Here is a 19,648-nt window from a genome sequence, read left to right as displayed (position 1 = left end):
TCCCATAAAGCATGTCCAGTATTAATTGACTTCTCAACGGCTGAGCATACAATGCCGTACCACTCAGGGACACTGCTGTGACGACCGGTCCTCGTTAGTATAGTGGACAGTATCTCCGCCTGTCACGCGGAAGACCGGGGTTCGATTCCCCGACGGGGAGGCGTCTTCTTTACCACGGACAAACACCTTGTATGAGCTCGTGCTCTGCCGTGGAAACTGCTGATAAAGCCAACCCTGCCGTTCAAGACTCACCTGAGGGTGGTAAGCTAATTCTATTTGAAAGGTTTTACTTTCAAGATAGCATTTGCATTGGTTTGTAATAGGTTGGTTTATGCATGTTTGACCTAAGTTTGTGTGGCATTTCAACTATTGCATTTCCAATCTGACCAGCAGGGTTCACCAGTGTGGCCATCCGAATGCGTTGAAACATTAGAGGATGGAGCAAATGTAATAAGAATCTGCCCCATCACCAGATGACCGGCAAACCCTGTCTAAGAGGATGTCCCTGAATCCAGTAGTACGTGGAAGACCAGTGTCTAGAATTCGCTTGATATTTTAATGGAACTTTCTGGAGGCTAAATGAAAAAACCCTTCATCTCCTTGGATTGCAGGTGGATTCCTCCACAGGAGAGGGAGAGGCACACAAAGCCGTACCGCTCAGGGACACTGCTTTGACGACCGGTCCTCGTTAGTATAGTGGACAGTATCTCCGCCTGTCACGCGGAAGACCGGGGTTCGATTCCCCGATGGGGAGGCTTCTTCTTTACCACGGACAAACACCTTGTATGAGCTCGTGCTCTGCCGTGGAAACTGCTGATAAAGCCAACCCTGCCGTTCAAGACTCACCTGAGGGTGGTAAGCTAATTCTATTTGAAAGGTTTTACTTTCAAGGTAGCATTTGCATTGGTTTGTAAAAGTTTGGTTTATGCATGTTTGACCTAAGTTTGTGTGGCATTTCCACTATTGCATTTCCAATCTGACCAGCAGGGTTCACCAGTGTGGCCATCCGAATGCGTTGAAACATTAGAGGATGGAGCAAATGTAATAAGAATCTGCCCCATCACCAGATGACTGGCAAACCCTGTCTAAGAGGATGTCCCTGAATCCAGTAGTACGTGGAAGACCAGTGTCTGGAATTCGCATGAGATTTTTAGGAACTTTCTGGAGGCTAAATGAACAAACCCTTCATATCCTTGGATTGCAGGTAGATTCCTCCACAGGAAGGCTTCTTCTTTACCATGGACAAACACCTTGTATGAGCTCATGCTCTGCCGTGGAAACTACTGATAAAGCCAACCCTGCCGTTCAAGACTCACCTGAGGGTGGTAAGCTAATTCTATTTGAAAGGTTTTACTTTCAAGATAGCATTTGCATTGGTTTGTAAAAGGTTGGTTTATGCATGTTTGACCTAAGTTTGTGTGGCATTTCCACTGTTGCATTTCCAATCTGACCAGCAGGGTTCACCAGTGTGGCCATCCGAATGCGTTGAAACATTAGAGGATGGAGCAAATGTAATAAGAATCTGCCCCATCACCAGATGACCTGCAAACCCTGTCTAAGAGGATGTCCCTGAATCCAGTAGTACGTGGAAGACCAGTGTCTGGAATTCGCATGAGATTTTTAAGAACTTTCTGGAGGCTAAATGAACAAACCCTTCATCTCCTTGGATTGCAGGTAGATTCCTCCACAGGAATGCTTCTTCTTTACCACGTACAAACACCTTGGGTGAGCTCGTGCTCTGCCGTGGAAACTGCTGATAAAGCCAACCCTGCCGTTCAAGACTCACCTGAGGGTGGTAAGCTAATTCTATTTGAAAGGTTTTACGTTCAAGATAGCATTTGCATTGGTTTGTAAAAGTTTGGTTTATGCATGTTTGACCTAAGTTTGTGTGGCATTTCCACTATTGCATTTCCAATCTGACCAGCAGGGGTCACCAGTGTGGCCATCCGAATGCGTTGAAACATTAGAGGATGGAGCAAATGTAATAAGAATCTGCCCGATCACCAGATGACCGGCACACCCTGTCTAAGAGGATGTCCCTGAATCCAGTAGTACGTGGAAGACCAGTGTCTGGAATTCGCATGAGATTTTTAGGAACTTTCTGGAGGCTAAATGAACAAACCCTTCATATCCTTGGATTGCAGGTAGATTCCTCCACAGGAGAGGGAGAGCTCCTCTTCCTGCCCCTCTTGGCCAAAATGAAAGGCTTAGATAACAATAACTCCCATAAAGCATGTCCAGTATTAATTGACTTCTCAACGGCTGAGCATACAATGCCGTACCGCTCAGGGACACTGCTGTGACGACCGGTCCTCGTTAGTATAGTGGACAGTATCTCCGCCTGTCACGCGGAAGACCGGGGTTCGATTCCCCGACGGGGAGGCTTCTTCTTTACCACGGACAAACACCTTGTATGAGCTCATGCTCTGCCGTGGAAACTGCTGATAAAGCCAACCCTGCCGTTCAAGTCTCACCTGAGGGTGGTAAGCTAATTCTATTTGAAAGGTTTTACTTTCAAGATAGCATTTGCATTGGTTTGTAAAAGGTTGGTTTATGCATGTTTGACCTGAGTTTGTTTGGCATTTCCAGTGTTGCATTTCCAATCTGACCAGCAGGGGTCACCAGTGTGGCCTTCCGAATGCGTTGAAACAGTTAATCAATTTGCAAAGCAATCAGTTGAAAGCTTTGAAAAGCTTTGTTTCTCCCAACACTACCCTTTTGTGTTTCGTAAACCTTACAATCATTCTGCTGACCCAAGATTTGAAGTTGTGAACTGGGAAAGTGGCAATGGTTTGACCAAAACCCAGCTCCAAACAAAAAGTCTTCTGTTTTTGAACAAAGGCATTTAGCTCTACTGTGAGCAGAGCATCCAAAAATACCAATAACTCGCAAACGTTCCCCTCCACGGAAATCTTTAGTAAAAGGCGAAAGATTTATGCGTGAATGAAGAGAAACTCGAGCTGTAACCATGAGACGTTGGGACAATGTGCTATCACACACATGCCACCATGCTCAGCAAGGGTAATGTCTGGTGCAGGCTCCTCCCACCCAGCTTTTTGTCTTTTTTTGTTAAAAACAATAATATAGCCATTTCCATTAGAGGATGGAGCAAATGTAATAAGAATCTGCCCCATCACCAGATGACCGGCAAACCCTGTCTAAGAGGATGTCCCTGAATCCAGTAGTACGTGGAAGACCAGTGTCTAGAATTCGCTTGATATTTTAATGGAACTTTCTGGAGGCTAAATGAACAAACCCTTCATCTCCTTGGATTGCAGGTGGATTCCTCCACAGGAGAGGGAGAGGCATACAATGCCGTACCGCTCAGGGACACTGCTTTGACGACCGGTCCTCGTTAGTATAGTTAGTAAACCCTGTCTAAGAGGATGTCCCTGAATCCAGTAGTATGTGGAAGACCAGTGTCTAGAATTCGCATGAGGTTTTTAGGAACTTTCTGGAGGCTAAATGAACAAACCCTTTATCTCCTTGGATTGCAGGTGGATTCCTCCACAGGAGAGGGAAAGCTCCTCTTCCTGCCCCCCTTGGCCAAAATGAAAGGCTTAAATAACAATAACTCCCATAAAGCATGTCCAGTATTAATTGACTTCTCAACGGCTGAGCATACAATGCCGTACCGCTCAGGGACACTGCTGTGACGACCGGTCCTCGTTAGTATAGTGGACAGTATCTCCGCCTGTCACGCGGAAGACCGGGGTTCGATTCCCCGACGGGGAGGCTTCTTCTTTACCACGGACAAACACCTTGTATGAGCTCGTGCTCTGCCGTGGAAACTGCTGATAAAGCCAACCCTGCCGTTCAAGACTCACCTGAGGGTGGTAAGCTAATTCTATTTGAAAGGTTTTACTTTCAAGATAGCATTTGCATTGGTTTGTAATAGGTTGGTTTATGCATGTTTGACCTAAGTTTGTGTGGCATTTCCACTATTGCATTTCCAATCTGACCAGCAGGGTTCACCAGTGTGGCCATCCGAATGCGTTGAAACATTAGAGGATGGAGCAAATGTAATAAGAATCTGCCCCATCACCAGATGACCGGCAAACCCTGTCTAAGAGGATGTCCCTGAATCCAGTAGTACGTGGAAGACCAGTGTCTAGAATTCGCTTGATATTTTAATGGAACTTTCTGGAGGCTAAATGAAAAAACCCTTCATCTCCTTGGATTGCAGGTGGATTCCTCCACAGGAGAGGGAGAGGCACACAAAGCCGTACCGCTCAGGGACACTGCTTTGACGACCGGTCCTCGTTAGTATAGTGGACAGTATCTCCGCCTGTCACGCGGAAGACCGGGGTTCGATTCCCCGATGGGGAGGCTTCTTCTTTACCACGGACAAACACCTTGTATGAGCTCGTGCTCTGCCGTGGAAACTGCTGATAAAGCCAACCCTGCCGTTCAAGACTCACCTGAGGGTGGTAAGCTAATTCTATTTGAAAGGTTTTACTTTCAAGATAGCATTTGCATTGGTTTGTAAAAGTTTGGTTTATGCATGTTTGACCTAAGTTTGTGTGGCATTTCCACTATTGCATTTCCAATCTGACCAGCAGGGTTCACCAGTGTGGCCATCCGAATGCGTTGAAACATTAGAGGATGGAGCAAATGTAATAAGAATCTGCCCCATCACCAGATGACTGGCAAACCCTGTCTAAGAGGATGTCCCTGAATCCAGTAGTACGTGGAAGACCAGTGTCTGGAATTCGCATGAGATTTTTAGGAACTTTCTGGAGGCTAAATGAACAAACCCTTCATATCCTTGGATTGCAGGTAGATTCCTCCACAGGAAGGCTTCTTCTTTACCATGGACAAACACCTTGTATGAGCTCATGCTCTGCCGTGGAAACTACTGATAAAGCCAACCCTGCCGTTCAAGACTCACCTGAGGGTGGTAAGCTAATTCTATTTGAAAGGTTTTACTTTCAAGATAGCATTTGCATTGGTTTGTAAAAGGTTGGTTTATGCATGTTTGACCTAAGTTTGTGTGGCATTTCCACTGTTGCATTTCCAATCTGACCAGCAGGGTTCACCAGTGTGGCCATCCGAATGCGTTGAAACATTAGAGGATGGAGCAAATGTAATAAGAATCTGCCCCATCACCAGATGACCTGCAAACCCTGTCTAAGAGGATGTCCCTGAATCCAGTAGTACGTGGAAGACCAGTGTCTGGAATTCGCATGAGATTTTTAAGAACTTTCTGGAGGCTAAATGAACAAACCCTTCATCTCCTTGGATTGCAGGTAGATTCCTCCACAGGAATGCTTCTTCTTTACCACGTACAAACACCTTGGGTGAGCTCGTGCTCTGCCGTGGAAACTGCTGATAAAGCCAACCCTGCCGTTCAAGACTCACCTGAGGGTGGTAAGCTAATTCTATTTGAAAGGTTTTACGTTCAAGATAGCATTTGCATTGGTTTGTAAAAGTTTGGTTTATGCATGTTTGACCTAAGTTTGTGTGGCATTTCCACTATTGCATTTCCAATCTGACCAGCAGGGGTCACCAGTGTGGCCATCCGAATGCGTTGAAACATTAGAGGATGGAGCAAATGTAATAAGAATCTGCCCGATCACCAGATGACCGGCACACCCTGTCTAAGAGGATGTCCCTGAATCCAGTAGTACGTGGAAGACCAGTGTCTGGAATTCGCATGAGATTTTTAGGAACTTTCTGGAGGCTAAATGAACAAACCCTTTATATCCTTGGATTGCAGGTAGATTCCTCCACAGGAGAGGGAGAGCTCCTCTTCCTGCCCCTCTTGGCCAAAATGAAAGGCTTAGATAACAATAACTCCCATAAAGCTTGTCCAGTATTAATTGACTTCTCAACGGCTGAGCATACAATGCCGTACCGCTCAGGGACACTGCTGTGACGACCGGTCCTCATTAGTATAGTGGACAGTATCTCCGCCTGTCACGCGGAAGACCGGGGTTTGATTCCCCGACGGGGAGGCTTCTTCTTTACCACGGACAAACACCTTGTATGAGCTCATGCTCTGCCGTGGAAACTGCTGATAAAGCCAACCCTGCCGTTCAAGTCTCACCTGAGGGTGGTAAGCTAATTCTATTTGAAAGGTTTTACTTTCAAGATAGCATTTGCATTGGTTTGTAAAAGGTTGGTTTATGCATGTTTGACCTGAGTTTGTGTGGCATTTCCAGTGTTGCATTTCCAATCTGACCAGCAGGGGTCACCAGTGTGGCCTTCCGAATGCGTTGAAACAGTTAATCAATTTGCAAAGCAATCAGTTGAAAGCTTTGAAAAGCTTTGTTTCTCCCAACACTACCCTTTTGTGTTTCATAAACCTTACAATCATTCTGCTGACCCAAGATTTGAAGTTGTGAACTGGGAAAGTGGCAATGGTTTGACCAAAACCCAGCTCCAAACAAAAAGTCTTCTGTTTTTGAACAAAGGCATTTAGCTCTACTGTGAGCAGAGCATCCAAAAATACCAATAACTCGCAAACGTTCCCCTCCACGGAAATCTTTAGTAAAAGGCGAAAGATTTATGCGTGAATGAAGAGAAACTCGAGCTGTAACCATGAGACGTTGGGACAATGTGCTATCACACACATGCCACCATGCTCAGCAAGGGTAATGTCTGGTGCAGGCTCCTCCCACCCAGCTTTTTGTCTTTTTTTGTTAAAAACAATAATATAGCCATTTCCATTAGAGGATGGAGCAAATGTAATAAGAATCTGCCCCATCACCAGATGACCGGCAAACCCTGTCTAAGAGGATGTCCCTGAATCCAGTAGTACGTGGAAGACCAGTGTCTAGAATTCGCTTGATATTTTAATGGAACTTTCTGGAGGCTAAATGAACAAACCCTTCATCTCCTTGGATTGCAGGTGGATTCCTCCACAGGAGAGGGAGAGGCATACAATGCCGTACCGCTCAGGGACACTGCTTTGACGACCGGTCCTCGTTAGTATAGTTAGTAAACCCTGTCTAAGAGGATGTCCCTGAATCCAGTAGTATGTGGAAGACCAGTGTCTAGAATTCGCATGAGGTTTTTAGGAACTTTCTGGAGGCTAAATGAACAAACCCTTTATCTCCTTGGATTGCAGGTGGATTCCTCCACAGGAGAGGGAAAGCTCCTCTTCCTGCCCCCCTTGGCCAAAGTGAAAGGCTTAAATAACAATAACTCCCATAAAGCATGTCCAGTATTAATTGACTTCTCAACGGCTGAGCATACAATGCCGTACCGCTCAGGGACACTGCTGTGACGACCGGTCCTCGTTAGTATAGTGGACAGTATCTCCGCCTGTCACGCGGAAGACCGGGGTTCGATTCCCCGACGGGGAGGCTTCTTCTTTACCACGGACAAACACCTTGTATGAGCTCGTGCTCTGCCGTGGAAACTGCTGATAAAGCCAACCCTGCCATTCAAGACTCACCTGAGGGTGGTAAGCTAATTCTATTTGAAAGGTTTTACTTTCAAGATAGCATTTGCATTGGTTTGTAATAGGTTGGTTTATGCATGTTTGACCTAAGTTTGTGTGGCATTTCCACTATTGCATTTCCAATCTGACCAGCAGGGTTCACCAGTGTGGCCATCCGAATGCGTTGAAACATTAGAGGATGGAGCAAATGTAATAAGAATCTGCCCCATCACCAGATGACCGGCAAACCCTGTCTAAGAGGATGTCCCTGAATCCAGTAGTACGTGGAAGACCAGTGTCTAGAATTCGCTTGATATTTTAATGGAACTTTCTGGAGGCTAAATGAAAAAACCCTTCATCTCCTTGGATTGCAGGTGGATTCCTCCACAGGAGAGGGAGAGGCACACAAAGCCGTACCGCTCAGGGACACTGCTTTGACGACCGGTCCTCGTTAGTATAGTGGACAGTATCTCCGCCTGTCACGCGGAAGACCGGGGTTCGATTCCCCGATGGGGAGGCTTCTTCTTTACCACGGACAAACACCTTGTATGAGCTCGTGCTCTGCCGTGGAAACTGCTGATAAAGCCAACCCTGCCGTTCAAGACTCACCTGAGGGTGGTAAGCTAATTCTATTTGAAAGGTTTTACTTTCAAGATAGCATTTGCATTGGTTTGTAAAAGTTTGGTTTATGCATGTTTGACCTAAGTTTGTGTGGCATTTCCACTATTGCATTTCCAATCTGACCAGCAGGGTTCACCAGTGTGGCCATCCGAATGCGTTGAAACATTAGAGGATGGAGCAAATGTAATAAGAATCTGCCCCATCACCAGATGACTGGCAAACCCTGTCTAAGAGGATGTCCCTGAATCCAGTAGTACGTGGAAGACCAGTGTCTGGAATTCGCATGAGATTTTTAGGAACTTTCTGGAGGCTAAATGAACAAACCCTTCATATCCTTGGATTGCAGGTAGATTCCTCCACAGGAAGGCTTCTTCTTTACCATGGACAAACACCTTGTATGAGCTCATGCTCTGCCGTGGAAACTACTGATAAAGCCAACCCTGCCGTTCAAGACTCACCTGAGGGTGGTAAGCTAATTCTATTTGAAAGGTTTTACTTTCAAGATAGCATTTGCATTGGTTTGTAAAAGGTTGGTTTATGCATGTTTGACCTAAGTTTGTGTGGCATTTCCACTGTTGCATTTCCAATCTGACCAGCAGGGTTCACCAGTGTGGCCATCCGAATGCGTTGAAACATTAGAGGATGGAGCAAATGTAATAAGAATCTGCCCCATCACCAGATGACCTGCAAACCCTGTCTAAGAGGATGTCCCTGAATCCAGTAGTACGTGGAAGACCAGTGTCTGGAATTCGCATGAGATTTTTAAGAACTTTCTGGAGGCTAAATGAACAAACCCTTCATCTCCTTGGATTGCAGGTAGATTCCTCCACAGGAATGCTTCTTCTTTACCACGTACAAACACCTTGGGTGAGCTCGTGCTCTGCCGTGGAAACTGCTGATAAAGCCAACCCTGCCGTTCAAGACTCACCTGAGGGTGGTAAGCTAATTCTATTTGAAAGGTTTTACGTTCAAGATAGCATTTGCATTGGTTTGTAAAAGTTTGGTTTATGCATGTTTGACCTAAGTTTGTGTGGCATTTCCACTATTGCATTTCCAATCTGACCAGCAGGGGTCACCAGTGTGGCCATCCGAATGCGTTGAAACATTAGAGGATGGAGCAAATGTAATAAGAATCTGCCCGATCACCAGATGACCGGCACACCCTGTCTAAGAGGATGTCCCTGAATCCAGTAGTACGTGGAAGACCAGTGTCTGGAATTCGCATGAGATTTTTAGGAACTTTCTGGAGGCTAAATGAACAAACCCTTTATATCCTTGGATTGCAGGTAGATTCCTCCACAGGAGAGGGAGAGCTCCTCTTCCTGCCCCTCTTGGCCAAAATGAAAGGCTTAGATAACAATAACTCCCATAAAGCATGTCCAGTATTAATTGACTTCTCAACGGCTGAGCATACAATGCCGTACCGCTCAGGGACACTGCTGTGACGACCGGTCCTCGTTAGTATAGTGGACAGTATCTCCGCCTGTCACGCGGAAGACCGGGGTTCGATTCCCCGACGGGGAGGCTTCTTCTTTACCACGGACAAACACCTTGTATGAGCTCATGCTCTGCCGTGGAAACTGCTGATAAAGCCAACCCTGCCGTTCAAGTCTCACCTGAGGGTGGTAAGCTAATTCTATTTGAAAGGTTTTACTTTCAAGATAGCATTTGCATTGGTTTGTAAAAGGTTGGTTTATGCATGTTTGACCTGAGTTTGTGTGGCATTTCCAGTGTTGCATTTCCAATCTGACCAGCAGGGGTCACCAGTGTGGCCTTCCGAATGCGTTGAAACAGTTAATCAATTTGCAAAGCAATCAGTTGAAAGCTTTGAAAAGCTTTGTTTCTCCCAACACTACCCTTTTGTGTTTCGTAAACCTTACAATCATTCTGCTGACCCAAGATTTGAAGTTGTGAACTGGGAAAGTGGCAATGGTTTGACCAAAACCCATCTCCAAACAAAAAGTCTTCTGTTTTTGAACAAAGGCATTTAGCTCTACTGTGAGCAGAGCATCCAAAAATACCAATAACTCGCAAACGTTCCCCTCCACGGAAATCTTTAGTAAAAGGCGAAAGATTTATGCATGAATGAAGAGAAACTCGAGCTGTAACCATGAGTCGTTGGGACAATGTGCTATCACACACATGCCACCATGCTCAGCAAGGGTAATGTCTGGTGCAGGCTCCTCCCACCCAGCTTTTTGTCTTTTTTGTTAAAAACAATAATATAGCCATTTCCATTAGAGGATGGAGCAAATGTAATAAGAATCTGCCCCATCACCAGATGACCGGCAAACCCTGTCTAAGAGGATGTCCCTGAATCCAGTAGTACGTGGAAGACCAGTGTCTAGAATTCGCTTGATATTTTAATGGAACTTTCTGGAGGCTAAATGAACAAACCCTTCATCTCCTTGGATTGCAGGTGGATTCCTCCACAGGAGAGGGAGAGGCATACAATGCCGTACCGCTCAGGGACACTTCTTTGACGACCGGTCCTCGTTAGTATAGTGGACAGTATCTCTGCCTGTCACGCGAAAGACCGGGGTTCGATTCCCCGACGGGGAGGCTTCTTCTTTACCACGGACAAACACCTTATATGAGCTCGAGCTCTGCCGTGGAAACTGCTGATAAAGCCAACCCTGCCGTTCAAGACTCACCTGAGGGTGGTTAGCTAATTCTATTTGAAAGGTTTTACTTTCAAGATAGCATTTGCATTGGTTTGTAAAAGGTTGGTTTATGCATGTTTGACCTGAGTTTGTGTGGCATTTCCAGTGTTGCATTTCCAATCTGACCAGCAGGGGTCACCAGTGTGGCCTTCCGAATGCGTTGAAACAGTTAATCAATTTGCAAAGCAATCAGTTGAAAGCTTTGAAAAGCTTTGTTTCTCCCAACACTACCCTTTTGTGATTGGTAAACCTTACAATCATTCTGCTGACCCAAGATTTTAAGTTGTTAACTGGGAAAGTGGCAATGGTTTGACCAAAACCCAGCTCCAAACAAAAAGTCTTCTGTTTTTGAACAAAGGCATTTAGCTCTACTGTGAGCAGAGCATCCAAAAATATCAATAACTCGCAAACGTTCCCCTCCACGGAAATCTTTAGTAAAAGGCGAAAGATTTATGCGTGAATGAAGAGAAACTCGAGCTGTAACCATGAGACGTTGGGACAATGTGCTATCACACACATGCCACCATGCTCAGCAAGGGTAATGTCTGGTGCAGGCTCCTCCCACCCAGCTTTTTGTCTTTTTTTTGTTAAAAACAATAATATAGCCATTTCCATTAGAGGATGGAGCAAATGTAATAAGAATCTGCCCCATCACCAGATGACCGGCAAACCCTGTCTAAGAGGATGTCCCTGAATCCAGTAGTACGTGGAAGACCAGTGTCTAGAATTCGCATGAGGTTTTTAGGAACTTTCTGGAGGCTAAATGAACAAACCCTTCATCTCCTTGGATTGCAGGTGGATTCCTCCACAGGAGAGGGAGAGCTCCTCTTCCTGCCCCCCTTGGCCAAAATGAAAGGCTTAAATAACAATAACTCCCATAAAGCATGTCCAGTATTAATTGACTTCTCAACGGCTGAGCATACAATGCCGTACCGCTCAGGGACACTGCTGTGACAACCGGTCCTCGTTAGTATAGTGGACAGTATCTCCGCCTGTCACGCGGAAGACCGGCGTTCGATTCCCCGACGGGGAGGCTTCTTCTTTACCACGGACAAACACCTTGTATGAGCTCATGCTCTGCTGTGGAAACTGCTGATAAAGCCAACCCTGCCGTTCAAGACTCACCTGAGGGTGGTTAGCTAATTCTATTTGAAAGGTTTTACTTTCAAGATAGCATTTGCATTGGTTTGTAAAAGGTTGGTTTATGCATGTTTGACCTGAGTTTGTGTGGCATTTCCAGTGTTGCATTTCCAATCTGACCAGCAGGGGTCACCAGTGTGGCCTTCCGAATGCGTTGAAACAGTTAATCAATTTGCAAAGCAATCAGTTGAAAGCTTTGAAAAGCTTTGTTTCTCCCAACACTACCCTTTTGTGATTGGTAAACCTTTCAATCATTCTGCTGACCCAAGATTTTAAGTTGTTAACTGGGAAAGTGGCAATGGTTTGACCAAAACCCAGCTCCAAACAAAAAGTCTTCTGTTTTTGAACAAAGGCATTTAGCTCTACTGTGAGCAGAGCATCCAAAAATACCAATAACTCACAAACGTTCCCCTCCACGGAAATCTTTAGTAAAAGGCGAAAGATTTATGCGTGAATGAAGAGAAACTCGAGCTGTAACCATGAGACGTTGGGACAATGTGCTATCACACACATGCCACCATGCTCAGCAAGGGTAATGTCTGGTGCAGGCTCCTCCCACCCAGCTTTTTGTCTTTTTTTGTTAAAACAATAATATAGCCATTTCCATTAGAGGATGGAGCAAATGTAATAAGAATCTGCCCCATCACCAGATGACCGGCAAACCCTGTCTAAGAGGATGTCCCTGAATCCAGTAGTACGTGGAAGACCAGTGTCTAGAATTCGCTTGATATTTTAATGGAACTTTCTGGAGGCTAAATGAACAAACCCTTCATCTCCTTGGATTGCAGGTGGATTCCTCCACAGGAGAGGGAGAGGCATACAATGCCGTACCGCTCAGGGACACTGCTTTGACGACCGGTCCTCGTTAGTATAGTTAGTAAACCCTGTCTAAGAGGATGTCCCTGAATCCAGTAGTACGTGGAAGACCAGTGTCTAGAATTCGCATGAGGTTTTTAGGAACTTTCTGGAGGCTAAATGAACAAACCCTTTATCTCCTTGGATTGCAGGTGGATTCCTCCACAGGAGAGGGAGAGCTCCTCTTCCTGCCCCTCTTGGCCAAAATGAAAGGCTTAAATAACAATAACTCCCATAAAGCATGTCCAGTATTAATTGACTTCTCAACGGCTGAGCATACAATGCCGTACCGCTCAGGGACACTGCTGTGACGACCGGTCCTCGTTAGTATAGTGGACAGTATCTCCGCCTGTCACGCGGAAGACCGGGGTTCGATTCCCCGACGGGGAGGCTTCTTCTTTACCACGGACAAACACCTTGTATGAGCTCGTGCTCTGCCGTGGAAACTGCTGATAAAGCCAACCCTGCCGTTCAAGACTCACCTGAGGGTGGTAAGCTAATTCTATTTGAAAGGTTTTACTTTCAAGATAGCATTTGCATTGGTTTGTAATAGGTTGGTTTATGCATGTTTGACCTAAGTTTGTGTGGCATTTCCACTATTACATTTCCAATCTGACCAGCAGGGTTCACCAGTGTGGCCATCCGAATGCGTTGAAACATTAGAGGATGGAGCAAATGTAATAAGAATCTGCCCCATCACCAGATGACCGGCAAACCCTGTCTAAGAGGATGTCCCTGAATCCAGTAGTACGTGGAAGACCAGTGTCTAGAATTCGCTTGATATTTTAATGGAACTTTCTGGAGGCTAAATGAACAAACCCTTCATCTCCTTGGATTGCAGGTGGATTCCTCCACAGGAGAGGGAGAGGCACACAAAGCCGTACTGCTCAGGGACACGACCGGTCCTCGTTAGTATAGTGGACAGTATCTCCGCCTGTCACGCGGAAGACCGGGGTTCGATTCCCCGACGGGGAGGCTTCTTCTTTACCACGGACAAACACCTTGTATGAGCTCGTGCTCTGCCGTGGAAACTGCTGATAAAGCCAACCCTGCCGTTCAAGACTCACCTGAGGGTGGTAAGCTAATTCTATTTGAAAGGTTTTACTTTCAAGATAGCATTTGCATTGGTTTGTAAAAGTTTGGTTTATGCATGTTTGACCTAAGTTTGTGTGGCATTTCCACTATTGCATTTCCAATCTGACCAGCAGGGTTCACCAGTGTGGCCATCCGAATGCGTTGAAACATTAGAGGATGGAGCAAATGTAATAAGAATCTGCCCCATCACCAGATGACTGGCAAACCCTGTCTAAGAGGATGTCCCTGAATCCAGTAGTACGTGGAAGACCAGTGTCTAGAATTCGCATGAGATTTTTAGGAACTTTCTGGAGGCTAAATGAACAAACCCTTCATATCCTTGGATTGCAGGTGGATTCCTCCACAGGAGAGGGAGAGCTCCTCTTCCTGCCCCTCTTGGCCAAAATGAAAGGCTTAAATAACAATAACTCCCATAAAGCATGTCCAGTATTAATTGACTTCTCAACGGCTGAGCATACAATGCCGTACCGCTCAGGGACACTCCTGTGACGACCGGTCCTCGTTAGTATAGTGGACAGTATCTCCGCCTGTCACGCGGAAGACCGGGGTTCGATTCCCCGACGGGGAGGCTTCTTCTTTACCACGGACAAACACCTTGTATGAGCTCATGCTCTGCCGTGGAAACTGCTGATAAAGCCAACCCTGCCGTTCAAGTCTCACCTGAGGGTGGTAAGCTAATTCTATTTGAAAGGTTTTACTTTCAAGATAGCATTTGCATTGGTTTGTAAAAGGTTGGTTTATGCATGTTTGACCTAAGTTTGTGTGGCATTTCCACTGTTGCATTTCCAATCTGACCAGCAGGGTTCACCAATGTGGCCATCCGAATGCGTTGAAACATTAGAGGATGGAGCAAATGTAATAAGAATCTGCCCCATCACCAGATGACCGGCACACCCTGTCTAAGAGGATGTCCCTGAATCCAGTAGTACGTGGAAGACCAGTGTCTGGAATTCACATGAGATTTTTAGGAACTTTCTGGAGGCTAAATGAACAAACCCTTCATCTCCTTGGATTGCAGGTAGATTCCTCCACAGGAAGGCTTCTTCTTTACCATGGACAAACACCTTGTATGAGCTCATGCTCTGCCGTGGAAACTGCTGATAAAGCCAACCCTGCCGTTCAAGACTCACCTGAGGGTGGTAAGCTAATTCTATTTGAAAGGTTTTACTTTCAAGATAGCATTTGCATTGGTTTGTAAAAGTTTGGTTTATGCATGTTTGACCTAAGTTTGTGTGGCATTTCCACTATTGCATTTCCAATCTGACCAGCAGGGTTCACCAGTGTGGCTATCCGAATGCGTTGAAACATTAGAGGATGGAGCAAATGTAATAAGAATCTGCCCCATCACCAGATGACTGGCAAACCCTGTCTAAGAGGATGTCCCTGAATCCAGTAGTACGTGGAAGACCAGTGTCTAGAATTCGCATGAGATTTTTAGGAACTTTCTGGAGGCTAAATGAACAAACCCTTCATATCCTTGGATTGCAGGTGGATTCCTCCACAGGAGAGGGAGAGCTCCTCTTCCTGCCCCTCTTGGCCAAAATGAAAGGCTTAGATAACAATAACTCCCATAAAGCATGTCCAGTATTAATTGACTTCTCAACGGCTGAGCATACAATGCCGTACCGCTCAGGGACACTGCTGTGACGACCGGTCCTCGTTAGTATAGTGGACAGTATCTCCACCTGTCACGCGGAAGACCGGGGTTCGATTCCCCGACGGGGAGGCTTCTTCTTTACCACGGACAAACACCTTGTATGAGCTCATGCTCTGCCGTGGAAACTGCTGATAAAGCCAACCCTGCCGTTCAAGTCTCACCTGAGGGTGGTAAGCTAATTCTATTTGAAAGGTTTTACTTTCAAGATAGCATTTGCATTGGTTTGTAAAAGGTTGGTTTATGCATGTTTGACCTGAGTTTGTGTGGCATTTCCAGTGTTGCATTTCCAATCTGACCAGCAGGGTTCACCAATGTGGCCATCCGAATGCGTTGAAACATTAGAGGATGGAGCAAATGTAATAAGAATCTGCCCCATCACCAGATGACCGGCACACCCTGTCTAAGAGGATGTCCCTGAATCCAGTAGTACGTGGAAGACCAGTGTCTGGAATTCGCATGAGATTTTTAGGAACTTTCTGGAGGCTAAATGAACAAACCCTTCATCTCCTTGGATTGCAGGTAGATTCCTCCACAGGAAGGCTTCTTCTTTACCACGGACAAACACCTTGTATGAGCTCATGCTCTGCCGTGGAAACTGCTGATAAAGCCAACCCTGCCGTTCAAGACTCACCTGAGGGTGGTAAGCTAATTCTATTTGAAAGGTTTTACTTTCAAGATAGCATTTGCATTGGTTTGTAAAAGGTTGGTTTATGCATGTTTGACCTAAGTTTGTGTGGCATTTCCACTGTTGCATTTCCAATCTGACCAGCAGGGTTCACCAGTGTGGCCATCCGAATGCGTTGAAACATTAGAGGATGGAGCAAATGTAATAAGAATCTGCCCCATCACCAGATGACCTGCAAACCCTGTCTAAGAGGATGTCCCTGAATCCAGTAGTACGTGGAAGACCAGTGTCTGGAATTCGCATGAGATTTTTAAGAACTTTCTGGAGGCTAAATGAACAAACCCTTCATCTCCTTGGATTGCAGGTGGATTCCTCCACAGGAATGCTTCTTCTTTACCACGGACAAACACCTTGTATGAGCTCATGCTCTGCCGTGGAAACTGCTGATAAAGCCAACCCTGCCGTTCAAGACTCACCTGAGGGTGGTAAGCTAATTCTATTTGAAAGGTTTTACTTTCAAGATAGCATTTGCATTGGTTTGTAAAAGGTTGGTTTATGCATGTTTGACCTAAGTTTGTGTGGCATTTCCAGTGTTGCATTTCCAATCTGACCAGCAGGGGTCACCAGTGTGGCCTTCCAAATGCGTTGAAACAGTTAATCAATTTGCAAAGCAATCAGTTGAAAGCTTTGAAAAGCTTTGTTTCTCCCAACACTACCCTTTTGTGATTGGTAAACCTTACAATCATGCTGCTGACCCAAGATTTGAAGTTGTGAACTGGGAAAGTGGCAATGGTTTGATCAACACCCAGCTCCAAACAAAAGTCTTCTGTTTTTGAACAAAGGCATTTAGCTCTACTGTGAGCAGAGCATCCAAAAATACCAATAACTCGCAAACGTTCCCCTCCACGGAAATCTTTAGTAAAAGGCGAAATATTTATGCGTGAATGAAGAGAAACTCGAGCTGTAACCATGAGACGTTGGGACAATGTGCTATCACACACATGCCACCATGCTCAGCAAGGGTAATGTCTGGTGCAGGCTCCTCCCACCCAGATTTTTGTCTTTTTTTGTTAAAAACAATAATATAGCCATTTCCATTAGAGGATGGAGCAAATGTAATAAGAATCTGCCCCATCACCAGATGACCGGCAAACCCTGTCTAAGAGGATGTCCCTGAATCCAGTAGTACGTGGAAGACCAGTGTCTAGAATTCGCTTGATATTTTAATGGAACTTTCTGGAGGCTAAATGAACAAACCCTTCATCTCCTTGGATTGCAGGTGGATTCCTCCACAGGAGAGGGAGAGGCATACAATGCCGTACCGCTCAGGGACACTGCTGTGACGACCGGTCCTCGTTAGTATAGTGGACAGTATCTCCACCTGTCACGCGGAAGACCGGGGTTCGATTCACCGACTGGGAGGCTTCTTCTTTACCACGGACAAACACCTTGTATGAGCTCGTGCTCTGCCGTGGAAACTGCTGATAAAGCCAACCCTGCCGTTCAAGACTCACCTGAGGGTGGTAAGCTAATTCTATTTGAAAGGTTTTACTTTCAAGATAGCATTTGCATTGGTTTGTAAAAGGTTGGTTTATGCATGTTTGACCTAAGTTTGTGTGGCATTTCCACTATTGCATTTCCAATCTGACCAGCAGGGTTCACCAGTGTGGCCATCCGAATGCGTTGAAACATTAGAGGATGGAGCAAATGTAATAAGAATCTGCCCCATCACCAGATGACCGGCAAACCCTGTCTAAGAGGATGTCCCTGAATCCAGTAGTACGTGGAAGACCAGTGTCTAGAATTCGCATGAGGTTTTTAGGAACTTTCTGGAGGCTAAATGAACAAACCCTTCATCTCCTTGAATTGCAGGTGGATTCCTCCACAGGAGAGGGAGAGCTCCTCTTCCTGCCCCCTTGGCCAAAATGAAAGGCTTAAATAACAATAACTCCCATAAAGCATGTCCAGTATTAATTGACTTCTCAACGGCTGAGCATACAATGCCGTACCGCTCAGGGACACTGCTGTGACGACCGGTCCTCGTTAGTATAGTGGACAGTATCTCCGCCTGTCACGCGGAAGGCCGGGGTTCGATTCCCCGACGGGGAGGCTTCTTCTTTACCACGGACAAACACCTTGTATGAGCTCATGCTCTGCTGTGGAAACTGCTGATAAAGCCAACCCTGCCATTCAAGACTCACCTGAGGGTGGTTAGCTAATTCTATTTGAAAGGTTTTACTTTCAAGATAGCATTTGCATTGGTTTGTAAAAGGTTGGTTTATGCATGTTTGACCTGAGTTTGTGTGGCATTTCCAGTGTTGCATTTCCAATCTGACCAGCAGGGGTCACCAGTGTGGCCTTCCGAATGCGTTGAAACAGTTAATCAATTTGCAAAGCAATCAGTTGAAAGCTTTGAAAAGCTTTGTTTCTCCCAACACTACCCTTTTGTGATTGGTAAACCTTAAAATCATTCTGCTGACCCAAGATTTGAAGTTGTGAACTGGGAAAGTGGCAATGGTTTGACCAACACCCAGCTCCAAACAAAAGGTCTTCTGTTTTTGAACAAAGGCATTTAGCTCTACTGTGAGCAGAGCATCCAAAAATACCAATAACTCGCAAACGTTCCCCTCCACGGAAATCTTTAGTAAAAGGCGAAAGATTTATGCGTGAATGAAGAGCAACTCGAGCTGTAACCATGAGACGTTGGGACAATGTGCTATCACACACATGCCACCATGCTCAGCAAGGGTAATGTCTGGTGCAGGCTCCTCCCACCCAGATTTTTGTCTTTTTTTGTTAAAAACAATAATATAGCCATTTCAATTAGAGGATGGAGCAAATGTAATAAGAATCTGCCCCATCACCAGATGACCGGCAAACCCTGTCTAAGAGGATGTCCCTGAATCCAGTAGTACGTGGAAGACCAGTGTCTAGAATTCGCTTGATATTTTAATGGAACTTTCTGGAGGCTAAATGAACAAACCCTTCATCTCCTTGGATTGCAGGTGGATTCCTCCACAGGAGAGGGAGAGGCATACAATGCCGTACCGGTCAGGGACACTGCTGTGACGACCGGTCCTCGTTAGTACAGTGGACAGTATCTCTGCCTGTCACGCGGAAGACCGGGGTTCGATTCCCCGACATGGAGGCTTATTCTTTACCACGGACAAACACCTTGTATGAGCTCGTGCTCTGCCGTGGAAACTGCTGATAAAGCCAACCCTGCCGTTCAAGACTCACCTGAGGGTGGTAAGCTAATTCTATTTGAAAGGTTTTACTTTCACGATAGCATTTGCATTGGTTTGTAATAGGTTGGTTTATGCATGTTTGACCTAAGTTTGTGTGGCATTTCCACTATTGCATTGCCAATCTGACCAGCAGGGTTCACCAGTGTGGCCATCCGAATGCGTTGAAACATTAGAGGATGGAGCAAATGTAATAAGAATCTGCCCCATCACCAGATGACCGGCAAACCCTGTCTAAGAGGATGTCCCTGAATCCAGTAGTACGTGGAAGACCAGTGTCTAGAATTCGCTTGATATTTTAATGGAACTTTCTGGAGGCTAAATGAACAAACCCTTCATCTCCTTGGATTGCAGGTGGAT

At 45.7% G+C, this 19,648-nt stretch overlaps 16 non-coding genes across 16 annotated transcripts; 9 read left to right on the top strand and 7 right to left on the bottom strand.

Annotated features, from left to right (window-relative positions):
- Nucleotides 1-88: 88 nt before the first annotated feature.
- On the top strand, nt 89-160 carry trnad-guc (transfer RNA aspartic acid (anticodon GUC)). The gene has a single exon. It is a non-coding gene; the product is annotated as a tRNA-Asp (tRNA).
- A 2,150-nt stretch (nt 161-2,310) lies between these two features.
- On the top strand, nt 2,311-2,382 carry trnad-guc (transfer RNA aspartic acid (anticodon GUC)). The gene has a single exon. It is a non-coding gene; the product is annotated as a tRNA-Asp (tRNA).
- Nucleotides 2,383-2,847: 465 nt separating this feature from the next.
- Nucleotides 2,848-2,963, bottom strand: LOC148974669 (U5 spliceosomal RNA). The gene has a single exon (XR_016146207.1). It is a non-coding gene; the product is annotated as a U5 spliceosomal RNA (small nuclear RNA).
- Nucleotides 2,964-3,663: 700 nt separating this feature from the next.
- trnad-guc (transfer RNA aspartic acid (anticodon GUC)) lies at nt 3,664-3,735 on the top strand. Its single transcript has one exon. It is a non-coding gene; the product is annotated as a tRNA-Asp (tRNA).
- A 2,687-nt stretch (nt 3,736-6,422) lies between these two features.
- Nucleotides 6,423-6,538, bottom strand: LOC148974667 (U5 spliceosomal RNA). Its single transcript, XR_016146206.1, has one exon. It is a non-coding gene; the product is annotated as a U5 spliceosomal RNA (small nuclear RNA).
- Nucleotides 6,539-7,238: 700 nt separating this feature from the next.
- Nucleotides 7,239-7,310, top strand: trnad-guc (transfer RNA aspartic acid (anticodon GUC)). Its single transcript has one exon. It is a non-coding gene; the product is annotated as a tRNA-Asp (tRNA).
- A 2,150-nt stretch (nt 7,311-9,460) lies between these two features.
- Nucleotides 9,461-9,532, top strand: trnad-guc (transfer RNA aspartic acid (anticodon GUC)). The gene has a single exon. It is a non-coding gene; the product is annotated as a tRNA-Asp (tRNA).
- Nucleotides 9,533-9,997: 465 nt separating this feature from the next.
- On the bottom strand, nt 9,998-10,113 carry LOC148974664 (U5 spliceosomal RNA). The gene has a single exon (XR_016146261.1). It is a non-coding gene; the product is annotated as a U5 spliceosomal RNA (small nuclear RNA).
- A 922-nt stretch (nt 10,114-11,035) lies between these two features.
- On the bottom strand, nt 11,036-11,151 carry LOC148974663 (U5 spliceosomal RNA). Its single transcript, XR_016146139.1, has one exon. It is a non-coding gene; the product is annotated as a U5 spliceosomal RNA (small nuclear RNA).
- Nucleotides 11,152-12,169: 1,018 nt separating this feature from the next.
- LOC148974662 (U5 spliceosomal RNA) lies at nt 12,170-12,285 on the bottom strand. Its single transcript, XR_016146140.1, has one exon. It is a non-coding gene; the product is annotated as a U5 spliceosomal RNA (small nuclear RNA).
- Nucleotides 12,286-12,984: 699 nt separating this feature from the next.
- On the top strand, nt 12,985-13,056 carry trnad-guc (transfer RNA aspartic acid (anticodon GUC)). Its single transcript has one exon. It is a non-coding gene; the product is annotated as a tRNA-Asp (tRNA).
- Nucleotides 13,057-13,569: 513 nt separating this feature from the next.
- Nucleotides 13,570-13,641, top strand: trnad-guc (transfer RNA aspartic acid (anticodon GUC)). Its single transcript has one exon. It is a non-coding gene; the product is annotated as a tRNA-Asp (tRNA).
- Nucleotides 13,642-14,257: 616 nt separating this feature from the next.
- Nucleotides 14,258-14,329, top strand: trnad-guc (transfer RNA aspartic acid (anticodon GUC)). Its single transcript has one exon. It is a non-coding gene; the product is annotated as a tRNA-Asp (tRNA).
- Nucleotides 14,330-16,891: 2,562 nt separating this feature from the next.
- On the bottom strand, nt 16,892-17,007 carry LOC148974658 (U5 spliceosomal RNA). The gene has a single exon (XR_016146296.1). It is a non-coding gene; the product is annotated as a U5 spliceosomal RNA (small nuclear RNA).
- Nucleotides 17,008-18,080: 1,073 nt separating this feature from the next.
- Nucleotides 18,081-18,152, top strand: trnad-guc (transfer RNA aspartic acid (anticodon GUC)). The gene has a single exon. It is a non-coding gene; the product is annotated as a tRNA-Asp (tRNA).
- A 465-nt stretch (nt 18,153-18,617) lies between these two features.
- LOC148974656 (U5 spliceosomal RNA) lies at nt 18,618-18,733 on the bottom strand. The gene has a single exon (XR_016146282.1). It is a non-coding gene; the product is annotated as a U5 spliceosomal RNA (small nuclear RNA).
- Nucleotides 18,734-19,648: the final 915 nt, after the last annotated feature.

This window comes from Pimephales promelas, chromosome 13 (genome assembly GCF_988280905.1).
Source record: "Pimephales promelas chromosome 13, fPimPro1.hap1.1, whole genome shotgun sequence".
Lineage (NCBI taxonomy): Eukaryota > Metazoa > Chordata > Actinopteri > Cypriniformes > Leuciscidae > Pimephales > Pimephales promelas.
The sequence above is the reverse complement of the archived record's forward strand: the minus strand, read 5'-3'. Positions and strand labels throughout refer to the sequence as shown.